General features: G+C 43.5%; 2 long non-coding RNA genes across 2 annotated transcripts; both read right to left on the minus strand.

Annotated features, from left to right (window-relative positions):
- Positions 1-1,884: 1,884 nt before the first annotated feature.
- Positions 1,885-2,440, minus strand: LOC122030946. The gene is made up of 3 exons (XR_006125675.1): positions 2,415-2,440; positions 2,113-2,318; positions 1,885-2,042 (listed from the first exon to the last, which is right to left on the minus strand). It is a non-coding gene; the product is annotated as an uncharacterized LOC122030946 (long non-coding RNA).
- A 6,716-nt stretch (positions 2,441-9,156) lies between these two features.
- LOC122030949 lies at positions 9,157-9,712 on the minus strand. Its single transcript, XR_006125676.1, has 3 exons — positions 9,687-9,712; positions 9,385-9,590; positions 9,157-9,314 (listed from the first exon to the last, which is right to left on the minus strand). It is a non-coding gene; the product is annotated as an uncharacterized LOC122030949 (long non-coding RNA).
- Positions 9,713-13,595: the final 3,883 nt, after the last annotated feature.

Genomic DNA, 13,595 nt, shown 5'->3' on the forward strand with positions numbered 1-13,595 from the left:
AAAGAAAGAACGATATAAAATCCTCGAAGATATGTAAAACCCTACCTCACTACAACGAGAAAAAACAAATCTGAAAATGAGATATATCATGATGGAAAATAAAAGTAAGTAAACAAATGTTGTCATAAAGTCCACAATACAAAAGTTCCACATAGATATAAGATGCCAAAACAAAAACATATCCGACCATAGGAAAATCCTCGCGATAAAGGGGCTAGGCGATCGGAATCTCTCGGCCTCAACCAAAATAGTAATAAAAGCAGGATGAGTTCAAAGAACTCTCAGTAATCAATAGATATGTATAAGAACATATAACTACGAATATCCTAAAGGTCTCCTAAACCATAGGACCTACAATGAGTCTCCTAACAATATAACAGATATGCATAGCTGAAATAAACTGTAATAACCAGCAAAAGGCATAAAGTACAGTCTATAGCAAGAATGATAAGAAAATGCATAACTGAAATAAACTGTGCTCACCTGCGAGGCTTGGGCAACTGACTGTCAACATACAGAGATAAAAGTAGTCAGAGCAAAAGCATGTATCCTGTATGCATGTCAATCATATGCAATCACCAAAATGCATCAATCATAACGAATGCAATCCGTGCATATGATGCAATATGACATGGTCACCCCTGTCAACCAGTCAGCCATCTCACACACAATGGTGAGACCGAGTGGGTAGGGCTGTGACACCGTGCACTCTGCCATCACTACCCCTGATAAGTGACCGAGTGGACGAGATGCTGTCGGAGTACACCTATCCTCCTACCTCAAACATAGTGAGGGAGCGCAATGCTCTCAACTCCTGGTACGCGATGACGGGGAGGGATCCCGGCTGCAACCCCGCTGTATCGTGCTATCCATGAGCACCCTAGCGGTGCACCACCGAGCAACCTGCCATACACACCCTGAGTGTTGTGCCACTACCCATGCAGTGGTCACGCTGTGTGCAGGCCCTCATGTAGCCGGCCGACGAGCTCAACAATAATGGAGTCGTCAATCGCCCAGCATGCAATCATGCAGGATGGTGCATGATGCTACAGTATGTCATACCTGAACATAGCCTCCTCCATATATGTGTGTGCCCAAAAGGTAAACGCATATATATAACCATGATATAAACAGCATAAATCCAAAGACATCACATATAACAATGATGTAAGTATCATGAATCCAAGAGCATGTATCACACATGTAAAGCAACTAATCCAGTAGAGTAGAGCACTATAGATATGCTTCTCTATGAACATATATACACATGGCAAGAGATAAAATATCCAATCCTGAAATAAAGCAACTAGCAGATGAAGCATGTGATAGGTATCAACTAGCTAAGACCAAGAGAAAGAATAATCTACTATCTACCACTAGTAAGTATATATAAGCTAAACATATCATAAGACATTATCAAAAGATAAGTCAAAGGGTACCCGCCTCAAATAGAAGGTACGATCAAGCAATCCAAGGTCGAGACGCCTGTCTCTAATCAGAGTCCTGTGTCAAACAACATATATATTTTATTTAGCTAAATTCTAATAATAGCCAAATAAAATCCCTAAAATCAAATTAGGGCAAAACCCTAATCACATAACCACAACTTACCTAACTAAACCTAATGGTCGATTAGGGTTAGTTACCTAATCCCTAACCAACAATTTGATTAGAAATCCAAACTTAGATAAGATCCAATAGTTAATTAGGGTTAATTGCTTAACTCTAATTATTCCATTAGATTAAATCTAAGTAAATAAATCTAATCATAATCAACAACTAGTAATCCAAAAACTCCTAATTCAAAACAAACAGAACCCTAGTTCAAATCTACACATGATCATATATCAATTCCTTGTTCCTTACCTCAATCTCAGTTACTGTAACTACTGAAATCAGAAGAGCTGCTGGATGAGGTGGCTACCGTAACCAAGGTGAGCTGCTACTGGAGCCAACCAATCCACAAAACAGGACAGAACAGAACTTCACAGCCTACAGATCCTCTCTGCTGGGTTCACCTCACAATCCAGAACTTCACCTCACTGGTAGATTCATTTGGATCAAATAGTAGCTCAAACCATGGAAATCAGAGATCACACACCCTAATCTTACCTCGACAGATTAGTCAGCGACAAGGAAGAAGAGCAAGAACGGACAACAAGGAATCGATCCTTGCCTCAAGGATCACAGCTAGGGCACAGCCGGTAGCTCCGGCCCTAGATGGCGTCAATCAAATATCACCGGCATCCATGAAACCGAGAAGAAGAAGGGAAGAAGATTCAAGAATCGATCAAGGGAGAAACCAGCACGAATCTGATCTGAACCCTTCCCCACACCAGAACAAGAAGAGTAAACGCTGAGAATAATCCTAATCTAGCTAACCTTTAATTGATAATGATCCGACGAAGCCTTACCTCCCTAGATCACCTCCTGAGGGCGTCGCTGTCCGATCTGGCTAGAGAAGATGCGGATCGCTCCGGGAGCAACTCGAAGAAGATGAACGAGGGAGTCGACGTGAACCTTGGTCCTCACCGTGCCCTAGCCACCAAGGGGTCGTCGTTTGGCCGCAAGATCCGCCGAAACTGAGACTCCTTAGTCGAAAAAGGCTTGGAGCCTGCTGATTTCCATCGAGCTCCGATGATTCCAATGGTTCTGTCGAGGTCGACGGTCGCCGGAACCCTCGCTTGCTTCGTCCGCAAGAGAGATCAAAGGAAGGGGAGAAGAGAGGATCGGGAAGGAGGAGAAGGTTCGGGTGAATAGGGTTCGGCGATGGGTTTGGGTAAGGAAAAGAAAAGAATTTATAATTTAAAACTTTTCCTCACTTAAACAGGTATCCCAAACAGGCTTTATCCGCGCCCGAAATTGATCCCCTCAAAACCCGTCGTACGAGCTCCGAAAAATTCCCAGAAAATTCCTAAAAATTCCGGAAAAATTTTGTAAGGCTATTTCTCAAATAACCCTATTATTTAAATTTTTTCCGAGATCTCACATCCTCCCCTACTAATAAAATTTTGGTCCCCAAATTTCGCTATAACCAACAGCAAACACTGAAATATAACCATGCAGTATAAATGCTGAAGAAACTCTAACCCACATACCTCAAGTAAAAAGATGGGGGTATCGAGCTCGGATCGTATCCTCCAACTCCCACGTAGCCTCCTCGTCAGAATGATGCTGCCATCCGACTTTAACCAGTCGGACAGTCTTGTTCCGCAGCTGACGCTCTCTATGGTCCAGAATCCGCACTGGAACCTCCTCGTAAGTAACATCAGGCTGAATAGGAACAGATATATCTGACAGAACATGTGCCGGATCGGATATGTATCTCCTCAACATAGATACATGGAATACATCGTGAATGCCAGCTAGAGATGGTGGTAGTACCAGACGGTAAGCTACTGCTCCAATCCTCTCCAAGATCTGGAATGGTCCAATATACCGGGGAGCTAGCTTACCTCGGAGACCAAATCTCTCCACCCCTTTCGTGGGTGAAACTCTAAGAAATACGTGATCACCCATGGAGAACTCCAGAGGTCTCCGTCTCCGATCAGTATAACTCAGCTAATCGATCCAGAGAATCAGTCTTCCGAATCGCTAAAAAATGTGCGGATTTGGTTAATCGGTCAACGATTACCCAAATCGCATCATGGCCTCGACGAGTCCTAGGCAAACCAACCACGAAGTCCATAGTAATGTGCTCCCACTTCCACTCGGGAATAGGGATACTCTGAAGTAATCCAGCAGGTCTCTGGTGCTCGGCCTTCACCTGCTGACAGACAAGACATCTAGCTACAAAATCTGCGATGTCTTTCTTCATACCGTTCCACCAATAGGAATGCCTCAAATCACGATACATACGGGTCCCACCTGGGTGGATAGCAAATCTAGAACGATGAGCCTCCTGAAGTAACTCCTCCATGACCGAGTGAGACTGAGGTACACATAATCTGCCTCGGAAATAAACAATACCTCTATCTCGTGTAAACTCAGTGGTCCGAAGCTATCGCATAATGAATCAGTAAATCTTGATCTCCGGCTGTGCCTCTCGAATCCTCATCCGATCGATCGACTGAGCAACCATGGTAACAAGAATACCATGCTCTGTCCCTGCTCCTCAAGGCCCAACTCGGCGAATCCCGAATCAAGTCCGTGACTGAAACTCGATGACAAGCTAAAGTCCCTCTGGACTTCCTGCTGAATCCGCAACCACATTAGCTTTACCGGATGGTAGCTAATAGTACAATCATAATCCTTCAGAACTCCATCCATCTCCTCGGTCGGAGATTTCTTTTATGTGAAAATATATTTGAGACTCTTATGATCAGTAAGAATCTCAAAAGTAATACCATAAAGATGATGTCGGCAAATCTTCAAAGCAAAGATAATAGCGGCTAGCTCTAAATCATGTCTTGGGTAGTTCTTCTCATGCTCCTTCAATCGACGAGAAGCATAAGAGACTACCCTACCGTGCTGCATCAATACAACACCCAAGCCCCGAAGAGATGCGTCTGTGTAAAATACGAATCCGAGAAGGTAAAACCAAAACTAGTGCCGATACTAATCTCCGCTTCTCACTGGAAGCTGGTCTCGCAAGCCTCCGACCACGTGAACTTCACGCCTTTCCTAGTCGACGTGTCAATGGCATAGCAATGCTGGAGAAACCCTCAACGAATCGTCGGTAATATCCGGCCAATCCCAAAGCGCGGATCTCCGACTCTGCTGCTCCCGGTGGTGATAGCCTCGATCTTCGAGGATCTATGAAATACCTCGGCTAGAAACCACATGTCCTAGAAAACCAACGAGGAAAGCCAAAATGCACACTTGCTGAACTTCGCATACAGATGATGTCGTCTAAGAGTCTCCAAGACTATGCGAAGGTGCTGCGCATGTTCCTCCTCGGAACGTGAATAGATCAATATGTCATCGATAAATACAATCACAAACTGATCCAGATACTCCAAAAAGATACGGTTCATCAAATTCATAAATACTGCTGGAGCATTGGTAAGCCCAAACGGCATTACCAAAAACTCGTAATGTCCGTATCTGGTGCGAAATGCTGTCTTCTGAATATCAGAATCTCTAACTCTCAGTTGATGATATTCAGACCGCAGGTCAATCTTAGAATACACTGATGTATCTCTGAGCTGATCAAATAAATCCTCAATCCGGGGCAAGGGGTACTTATTTCTGATAGTCACTGCATTCAGCTGCCTATAATCGATGCACAACCTCAGAGTACCATCCTTCTTCTTGATGAATAGTACTGGAGAATACTAGGGCGGAATACCGTAGGGTTCTCCACAAGGACACCGAAATGCTCCTGACCATGTATGCCATAAGCAGCTACTGCAGAGGAAGCTGTCCTCTGCTGATGATGCGAAGATTAGCTCTCGATCCGCCTCACTGAGTCCCGGACTGACCAAACTGTCCTCCCGAAATAGAACTCCCGGAAGCTACATGTTGAGCCTTCAGTGAACAATCTCGGCTCAAGTGCCCAGGCAGTTTGCAATAATAGCAAACTGACTGTCCCAAAGTGCATGCACAGGTGATGTGATCTCGGGATCCGCATCGGGTGCAGTGTCACCGGTGGGTTGTTTCCGGTTCTGCATAGAAGACCGGGAACGTCCAGATGAAGATCGTCTTGACTTCCGGGGTCGACCAGATGACCCTGAAGTACCTTGACCCATCTGAGTGTGACTGCTCTGCTGCTGTCCAGTAGTCTGTGGCTGCTGGATCTGTCCCGCAGTCCGATCAGTCTGCTTCCTCTTCTTATCAGTATTTACTCTCTGATGAGTAGACTCAATCATGAGAGCTCTATCCAGTGTCTCGGTGTATGATGACGTACTAAAACCAGACCTCTTCAGCTGAAGATGCCCGTCCAGTCCCTGGACAAACTGAAGCATACGAGATCTATCATTGACAACTAACTCAGGACAGAATCTGGCCAACCGATTAAATTCGACATTATACTCCATCATTGAGCGGTTATTCTGTCGAAGACTCAGGAAATCCCGCCGACATGTCCATAGTCGAACGCCCTCTGACTCTCGAATGCCTCTCAATCTCTAAATCTTAATATTCATCACTGCTCCTTCTAATCCTCACTCACTGCTCCTTCCGCGTCTAAACCATGAACGTCGAACCATATTCTCTCCACTCGGAGTAGGCCATGTAAAAGAATGCCCGCTCCACAGACTCTATTCAAGATTGAGCCACGCTCGGATCAGTCTCCCCGTGAAATAGCGTGAATTGGCTTTTCACCAACTCCGGCAAGGCTGGGATCCATGCTCGTGCCACAACCATATCCGTAGATATCGCTGCGGTACTGGGCAGAATCACTAGAGTTGATCTTATGGGTGGTACTGATGGATAGGTTGGAAGAGGTACCACTAGTGCTGCCACATAAATAGGGTAGGAACCACTAGTGGAACTACAGAGTAGGCATAAGTAGGGACGACTAAAGGTACGATGGTGGCAGTAAGATGTATGCAATGACCTGCAGTGCGCAGTGCCAGAGTATATAGTAACCACCACAGGATGTCACGTGGTGGTCGTCTACCATGATAGAGCACGGCTAGAGAAGGTGCCGAGTACCACCGTAGGTACTCTGGCGATGCAGGTGCAGGTAGGTACCTCACCTGAAGTCGGAACCGTCGGGATATGACCTAACGTGGTCACAATACCCACGAGGAGTCTATCTCACGCTGACGGGCTCAACCCCTAACCGAACTCTCTGGAGACTCTGTCTCTAGAGACTCGATCGCCCTCATACATGTGCGACCACGTTTAAGTACTAGAACACGTATCATATATGTAAAAAAAATGTTATCCAGATATCACTACAGGTATGAAAACTATAAAATTACCTGATTTACCTATTGCCGTCTGGAGATGTCCTGTCGCTGCATAGCCCCCAAATAGATCCAATAAAACCTCGTCAAAATACCTCGGAATTCCGAAACGATAAAATCGACGAAAATCCGTACAATCTGAAATACCGAGAAATGCTTACGAAAGTAAGCCTCGTAAATCCGAAACCCGACAAGTAGGTATCGCAAAACTTTGCTCTGATACCAAATAAATTGTCACGCCCCCAGGTAGTCCCTGTCCGAAGAAATTTCGGCAGCATCTCCCCTGTACGGCGGACAATATAAAGCTCAGTATACATATATCTCCATACCTCGGCCACACACGGCCGGAGACAATACACACAAATAATAAACAATCCACGCAGTTATATTCAACATTCCATACAGATGTAATATGAACAATCCACGCAGGTATATAAAGAAAGAACGATATAAAATCCTCGAAGATATATGTAAACCCCCTACTCCACTACAACGAAGAAAACAAATCTACGAAGAAATGAAGATATCCGCAGCGGAAAACTAAAAGTAGTAAACCCAAATGTTCGTCATAAAGTCCACAATACAAAAGTTCCACATCGCAAGTATATAAGATGCCAAAAACAAAAACATATCCCGACCATAGGAAAATCATCGCGATAAAGGGGCTAGCGACTGGAATCTCTCCCGACGGCCTCAACCTGAAAAATAGTAATAAAAACGGGGTGAGTTTAAAGAACTCAGCAGGTAATCCAATAGATATGTATACTGAGAACATATAACTACCGAGAATATCCTAAGTATGCAGTCTCTAAACCATAGGACCTCGATAAGCTCTAACAATATAACAGATATGCATAGCTGAAATAAACTGTAATAACCAGCATAAAGTACAGTCTATAGCAAGAATGATAAGAAAATGCATAACCGAAATAAACTGTCACTCTCGAGGCTTGGGCAATTCCAACATACTGAGATAAAAGTAGTCGAGCAAAAGCATGTATCCGTATGCATGTCAATCATATGCAATCACCAAAATGCATCAATCATAACGAATGCAATCCATGCATATGATGCAATATGACATGGTCACCCCTATCAACCATCTCACACACAATGGTGAGACCGAGTGGGTAGAGGCGTGACACGTGCACTCGCCTGCGTCACTACCCCCGATGAGTGCCGAGTGGACGAGATCTGTCGGAGTACACCTATCCTCCTACCTCAAACATAGTGAGGGGGCGCAATGCTCTCAACTCCGACGCGCGATGAGCGGGGAGGGATCCATGCAACCTCGATCGTGCTATCCATGAGCACCCAGGTGCACCACCGAAAGCAACCGCCATACACACCGAAAAGTCGTGCCACTACCCATGCGGTGAAACACGTTGTGTGCGGGCCTATGGCCGACGAGCTCAACAATAATGGAGTCGTCAATCGCCCAGCATGCAATCATGCAGGATGCTGCTATAGTATGTCATACCTGAACATAGCCTCCTCCATATATGTGTGTGCCCAAAAGGTAAACGCATATATATAACCATGATATAAACAGCATAAATCCAAAGACATCACATATAACAATGATGTAAGTATCATGAATCCAAGAGCATGTATCACACATGTAAAGCAACTAATCCAGTAGAGTAGAGCACTATAGATATGCTTCTCTATGAACATATATACACATGGCAAGAGATAAAATATCCAATCCTGAAATAAAGCAACTAGCAGATGAAGCATGTGATAGGTATCAACTAGCTAAGACCAAGAGAAAGAATAATCTACTATCTACCACTAGTAAGTATATATAAGCTAAACATATCATAAGACATTATCAAAAGATAAGTCAAAGGGTACCCGCCTCAAATAGAAGGTACGATCAAGCAATCCAAGGTCGAGACGCCTGTCTCTAATCAGAGTCCTGTGTCAAACAACATATATATTTTATTTAGCTAAATTCTAATAATAGCCAAATAAAATCCCTAAAATCAAATTAGGGCAAAACCCTAATCACATAACCACAACTTACCTAACTAAACCTAATGGTCGATTAGGGTTAGTTACCTAATCCCTAACCACCAATTTGATTAGAAATCCAAACTTAGATAAGATCCAATAGTTAATTAGGGTTAATTGCTTAACCCTAATTATTCCATTAGATTAAATCTAAGTAAATAAATCTAATCATAATCAACAACTAGTAATCCAAAAACTCCTAATTCAAAACAAACAGAACCCTAGTTCAAATCTACACATGATCATATATCAATTCCTTGTTCCTTACCTCAATCTCAGTTACTGTAACTACTGAAATCAGAAGAGCTGCTGGATGAGGTGGCTACCGTAACCAAGGTGAGCTGCTACTGGAGCCAACCAATCCACAAAACAGGACAGAACAGAACTTCACAGCCTACAGATCCTCTCTGCTGGGTTCACCTCACAATCCAGAACTTCACCTCACTGGTAGATTCATTTGGATCAAATAGTAGCTCAAACCATGGAAATCAGAGATCACACACCCTAATCTTACCTCGACAGATTAGTCAGCGACAAGGAAGAAGAGCAAGAACGGACAACAAGGAATCGATCCTTGCCTCAAGGATCACAGCTAGGGCACAGCCGGTAGCTCCGGCCCTAGATGGCGTCAATCAAATATCACCGGCATCCATGAAACCGAGAAGAAGAAGGGAAGAAGATTCAAGAATCGATCAAGGGAGAAACCAGCACGAATCTGATCTGAACCCTTCCCCACACCAGAACAAGAAGAGTAAACGCTGAGAATAATCCTAATCTAGCTAACCTTTAATTGATAATGATCCGACGAAGCCTTACCTCCCTAGATCACCTCCTGAGGGCGTCGCTGTCCGATCTGGCTAGAGAAGATGCGGATCGCTCCGGGAGCAACTCGAAGAAGATGAACGAGGGAGTCGACATGAACCTTGGTCCTCACCGTGCCCTAGCCACCAAGGGGTCGTCGTTTGGCCGCAAGATCCGCCGAAACTGAGACTCCTTAGTCGAAAAAGGCTTGGAGCCTGCTGATTTCCGTCGAGCTCCGATGATTCCAATGGTTCTGTCGAGGTCGACGGTCGCCGGAACCCTCGCTTGCTTCGTCCGCAAGAGAGATCAAAGGAAGGGGAGAAGAGAGGATCGGGAAGGAGGAGAAGGTTCGGGTGAATAGGGTTCGGCGATGGGTTTGGGTAAGGAAAAGAAAAGAATTTATAAATTAAAACTTTTCCTCACTTAAACAGGTATCCCAAACAGGCTTTATCCGCGTCCGAAATTGATCCCCTCAAAACCCGTCGTACGAGCTCCGAAAAATTCCCAGAAAATTCCTAAAAATTCCGAAAAATTTTTGTAAGGCTATTTCTCAAATAACCCTATTATTTAAATTTTTTCCGAGATCTCACAAGATCTAAATCACGACAACTCAAAATGCCTACCGTGCCGTGATACCTACTACTACCTCAATCACATGTCATTGTTGAATCTGCCAAAGCAGAGCAACACATATTATCTTAGTAGGGTACGGAGGGAAAATCTTGGTCCCACCTATCAATGCATGGGTGAATACAACTCAATTAGATTGAGTAACTAGTTAACTCGGTTGGATCGAGTACAACTATAGGCATTCTTCCAACGGTTGGAAAGATAGGACATAAATCACATTTATATTAATTCTTGGGCGTATTAGCCAAAGCTAACTCAAGTTTTAATATAACTGCGGATAATGATCCTATAAACAAGAGTTGCATAGAGATGTAATTGGTAATCGTTACATACCGATCATACTAAATCTTGGGCGTATTAGCCAAAGCTAACTCAAGGGTTAGTATGATGTGGATCTTGTCCCACATGAATTATAGAATTCAGTGGGAGCATCATTTAGTTGAAGGCCTAATTAAATGATTTAAAAGAATATGATATTTATTTCTGAATTTATTTCTATTGTAGAATTTCCATGATGTCAAACACGAACAACTTCTCTCTGCGTTCTGTCCTTAAGAAGGACAAGCTCAACGGAGAAAATTTCTTGGACTAGTACAGGAACCTGAGAATAGTTCTCACCCAAGAACGTAAACTGTACGTTCTGGAGCAGCCCATTCCGGAGGCTCCTCCTGCCACTGCCACGCGAGCAGACCGAGATGCTTACAAGAAGCATCAAGATGACACATTAGATGTGTCCTGTCTTATGCTCGCGACCATGAACTCTGAGCTTCAGAAGCAACATGAGTTGATGGGCACTTACGATATGGTTGAACATCTTTGTCACCTATATCAAGGACAAGCAAGGCACTGAAAGAGGAACTCCAAAGAATACTTGGAAGATCTTAAGAAGAAGATAAATAAGATTTCTACTTCAGGTATACATGTTATAGAAGTCAACCTCTCTATTTCTTCATCGTGGGTATTAGATACCAGATGTGCTTGGCACATTTGTACTAATGTACAAGCGCTGAGAAATAGCAGGACATTGACGAAGGGTGAGGTAGACCTACGAGTAGGCAATGGAGCACGGGTTGCTGCTATTGCTGTAGGAACTTACTATCTATCTCTACCCTCTGGGCTTGTACTAGAATTAGATGATTATTGTTATGTGCTTGCCTTGACTAAGAACATAATTTCAGTTTCTTGTTTGGACAAGAAAGGATTTTCGTTTACAATAAAGAACAAATGTTGTTCCGTCTATTTAAATGATATGTTCTATTGTAGTGCACCTATGATAAACGGACTCTATATTCTAGACCTTGAGATCCCTATCTATAACATAAATACCAAGAGGTTCAAGTCAAATGACATGAACCAAACCTACCTCTGGCACTGTCGCTTAGGTCATATGAATAACAAGCGCTTATCCCAGCTCCATAAGGATGGTTTGCTGAACTCATTTGATTTTGAATCATATGAGATATGCGAGTCATGCCTACGAGGCAAGATGACCAAGACTCCCTTTAGTGGGCACAGCGAAAGAGCAACTGATTTGTTAGGACTTATACATAGTGATGTATGTGACCCTTTCAATGTCGCTGCTAGAGGCGGTTATAGGTACTTCATTACATTTACGGATGACTTCAGTAGATATGATTATGTGTACTTGATGACACATAAGTCAGAATCTTTTGAAAAGTTTAAAGAATTAAAGAATGAAGTACAGAACCAGCTTGGTAAGAGTATTAAAATACTTCGATCAGATCGAGGTGGAGAATACCTTAGCCATGAGTTTCGTGACGATCTAGCAGAATGTGGGATCCTATCCCAACTCACTCCTCCTGGAACACCACAGTGGAATGATGTATCCGAAAGGAGGAATCGTACCTTATTAGATATGGTACGGTCTATGATGAGTCACACAGATCTTCCGACATTCCTTTGGGGCTATGCTCTAGACATGGCAGCTTTTATACTCAACCGAGTTCCATCCAAGGCCGTGATAAAGACACCATATAGGATATGGACTGGGAGAGATGCCCAAGTGTCTTTCATGAGGATTTGGGGATGTGAGGCCTACGTTAGACGTCAAGTCTCAGATGAATTAGGACCCAAATCCGACAAGTGCTACTTTATAGGATATCCCAAGGAAACTAAGGGATATTAATTCTACATTCCCAGTCAGCACAAGATAGTTGTGGCAAAGACTGGAGTCTTTCTAGAAAGGGACTTTGTTTCTAGAAAGACTAGTGGGAGTACATTCGATCTTGAAGAAGTTCAAGATGCGGATCCTAGCACTGAAGCCTCGATGGAAGTTAAAATGGAACCACAAAGTGTTGTGGATGATGTTGTTCCACAAAGAGTTGAGGAACAACAACCAGTTCAAGAAGACATACCTCTTCGCAGGTCTGATAGGGTATGTCGTCAGCCTGAGAGATACTCATTTCTCTTGTCTGACCATGATGATGTTGTGCTCATAGAGGATGAGCCTACCACCTATCAGGAAGCTGTGATGAGAACAGATTCCGAGAAATGGCTAGAGGCCATGAGATCCGAAATGGAATCCATGTACACCAACCAAGTATGGACTTTGGTTGATCCACCTGAAGGAGTAAAACCCATTAGGTGTAAGTGGGTCTTTATGAGAAAGACTGACATGGATGGACTTATCTATAAGGGTCGCTTGGTAGCTAAAGGTTTGAAGCAGATTCATGGTATTGACTATGAAGAAACCTTTTCTCCAGTAGCGATGTTTAAGTCCATTCGGATCATGTTTGCTATTGCAACATACCATGACTATGAGATATGGCAGATGGATGTCAAAACCGCATTTCTGAATGGAAACCTGCTCGAGGATGTGTACATGACACAACCTGAGGGTTTTGTAGATCCACAGTATACTAGCAGAGTATGCAAGCTGCATAGGTCCATTTATGGACTAAAGCAAGCTTCTCGGAGCTGGAATCTTCGATTCGATGATGCAATCAAATATTTTGGTTTCATCAAGAATGAAGATGAGCCTTATGTCTACAAGAAGGTTGTAGGGGGCATAGTTGTCTTCCTCATATTGTATGTGGATGACATACTGCTCATTGAGAAAGACATCCCTTTGCTACAGTCTGTCAAGACTTGGCTAGGGACATGTTTCTCAATGAAGGACTTAGGTGAGGCATCCCGCATTCTAGGGATACAGATCTATAGAGATAGATCTAAGAGATTGCTTGGCCTAAGTCAGAGTACATACATTGACAAGGTACTCCTTCGGTTTGCCATGCAGAACTCCAAGAAGGGATTTCTACCGATGTCACATGGCGT

This window comes from Zingiber officinale, chromosome 11A, assembly GCF_018446385.1.
Source record: "Zingiber officinale cultivar Zhangliang chromosome 11A, Zo_v1.1, whole genome shotgun sequence".
In the NCBI taxonomy this organism is placed as follows: Eukaryota; Viridiplantae; Streptophyta; class Magnoliopsida; order Zingiberales; family Zingiberaceae; genus Zingiber; species Zingiber officinale.